Genomic DNA, 2863 nt, shown 5'->3' with positions numbered 1-2863 from the left:
CTGAGTGGAGTATCGCCTTTCCTGCCTCCAGGCTCCTGTTCATCCAGTCTAGGTTCCTGTCCTTCTGGTTTGTACCATTCAGCTATAGCTAACATTCCAAACCATGTCAATAAGGACAATTTTACCAATTCGTAAAAAGGTCAGTGAAAAAATTATCAAATTGATTCAACCAACCCAGCTGAGACCCATGTACCCAGGAAAAGACCAGATGAGTGAAAGAAAGCTGGGCAGTTCTTTTGGGGAAAACACACACACAAAATCCCCCTTTAAAAAAAAGGTCTGCGGGGCTTCCCTGGTGGCGCAGTGGTTGAGAGTCCGCCTGCCGATGCAGGGGACATGGGTTCGTGCCCCGGTCCGGGAGGATCCTACATGCCGCGGAGCGGCTGGGCCCATGAGCCATGGCTGCTGAGCCTGCGCGTCGGGAGCCTGTGCTCCGCAACCGGAAAGGCCACAACAGTGAGAGGCCCGCGTACCGCAAAAAAAAAAAAAAAAAAAAAAAAAAAAAAAAGTCTGCAGCCAAAATAGCTCCCCCTTTCTCTTCTAGGGTGGGAGGAAGTTTGGTAGGGGGGACTGGCATCTGCAAGCTGATTTTGTAATTAACACTTATTACCAAAAGCCAGAACTGCCTGTCCAAAAAGTGGCTGGCCGTAAATGTCCTTTCCCGGTAGCTCCTCATCTTCATAGACGTGATTCGTCTGGAACGCTTTATCTGGAGCTGTTGAAGTGTGACAGTTAGGGATCAGGATTTGGGATTCCCAGCCCACCCCTTCCTTGGCTCTACTCTCAACAACACACTCCAACTAAAGCTGAGGCTATGCAGCGTATAAACAACCAGCCTTCTGCTGCAAGTCAGAGCAAGACTGAGAACCAGGAGATGGTGGATGCATTTCACATTAGCCAGACGAATCACTCTCTATGTATAACTAAACTCTCTTCATTTGAGAATCAAGTCCTGATGGGTTTGAATCCTAAGCATTACTTGTTTGTACACTCTTGGTACCACACTGATGTCACTGCAGCCTCTAGCTGGTCCCTGTGTCTGCCCTCTTGCTGCGCTCTCTACAGCGCAGCCAGCGTGATCTTTCTAAAGTACAGTCTGATCCTTTCAAAGCCTCCTCACTTTGTGGGAAGGTTCCAAACTCTTTGCTATGACCTCCAAGGTCCTCTGTGATGGGGCCATGCTCACCCTACCTCACTCTTCCCACTCTCTGCCTCATCCTTTATCCTCCAGCAGTTGGGTGGCCCCCAAAGATATCCAGGTCCTAATCCCTGGAACCTGTGAAGGAGGTTACCTTACTTGTACTTTGCAGATATGATGAAGTTAAGGATTTTGATGTGGGGAGATTATCCTGGATTATATGGATGGGGGCTAAATGCAATCCCAAGTATCTATATCAGAGGGAGGGAGGGAGATTAGACTACAGAAGAGGAGAGCAATCTGACCTCTCTGACCACAGAGGCAGACACTGGAGCCATGAGACCACGGGCCAAGAAATAGCCACAGCTACCAGAAGGTGGAAAAGCCAAGGAAGGATTCTCTCCCCAGGAGTTCCCAGAAGAAACCGGCCCTGCCCACACCATGATTGTAGCTCCATGTGATTCAGTTCAGACCTCTGGCCTCCAGAACTGCAAGGGAATACATTTCTGTTGTTTTAAGCCACTAAATTTACGGTAATTTGTTACAGCAGCAATAGGAAACTAATACAAACCCTGTCAAATGACAGCGGTTCCCGAACACATCCTGCTGGCCTTTCTTCTGGGGTTGCTCTCCCCTTTCTTGGAGATGCTTCTCCACATCCTGCTTTGCTCCTATTCCTTCTTTAAGATTCAGCCTCAGTACTACCACCTGCTTTCACCTGGTTGCCCCAGGCTGGGTGAGGATCCCTACTCCAGGTTTGCACCACACCTGAGCATTTCTTTACACTGCAGTCACCAAAAAGTATTATCATGATATTTAGGTATCTGACTCCCCAAGTAGGCTATGAGCCTCTTAGGGGCAGAAATCAAGAGCTGTTCTTCCTAGAGTCCTCCATGAGTAGCTTCTAGCATAAGGACTGGTACATAAGAGTCCTCGATAAGTATTCATTGAATGAATGAATGAACGAACAAGTGGTTAAAGCTTCTTGACCTCCTGGATGCAAGTAACTTTCATGTCCACTTTACTTCATCAGTCTCTTCTTACAGCTCATACCCTGGCCCTTGCACCTGGGGCTGAGCCCTAAGAAACTTCCAAGTCAAACATCAGCCAGGGTCAGGTCGGACAGCTGGGCTACCCACTGAGAACACTGCAAAATAAATACCACGGCAAACACCTAGGATACCAAAATATAACAAAATACTTGTTTGGGGGGTGGGGTGAGGATTAGAGCCTATAATGCAGAATGTGGTAATAACTAACTCTTTCTTAACATGACATTCCTTGAATTTCTCAACCTAGTCCCAGTTTCTCAACCAGTTCAGCTACTGCATTCCACAATTTCCATACCACCTTGATGATTCATAAGCCTTTACAACTAAACCAACTGTTCTTAACATATAATATGACTTAGTTACCAGTAAGGCCTATAATTGAAATTCTTAGAGCTAGTTATGCACTATTAGCCAATTAATACACTTTACATGGGATTACAGGCCTCCATTTACTATTTGATAAAGGTACTGAGCTGAAGCTATAAATAAAGATTCCTTTTGCAAATTGTTTCTCTGCAGGGATTTTTACCTGACTACTGCGACATGATTTTCTTCTTTGTCAGAATGACAGGCTGTCATCTTCTCCAAGGTTTACAACTTCAGGGAGACTGTACTGATGAAAGAGTGTAAAACAAACAAACAGAAAACCAAAGATGCACCAGAGTAAATCAAT

This window comes from Delphinus delphis, chromosome 6, assembly GCF_949987515.2.
Source record: "Delphinus delphis chromosome 6, mDelDel1.2, whole genome shotgun sequence".
In the NCBI taxonomy this organism is placed as follows: domain Eukaryota; kingdom Metazoa; phylum Chordata; class Mammalia; order Artiodactyla; family Delphinidae; genus Delphinus; species Delphinus delphis.
This window is presented reverse-complemented; position numbering follows the sequence as displayed.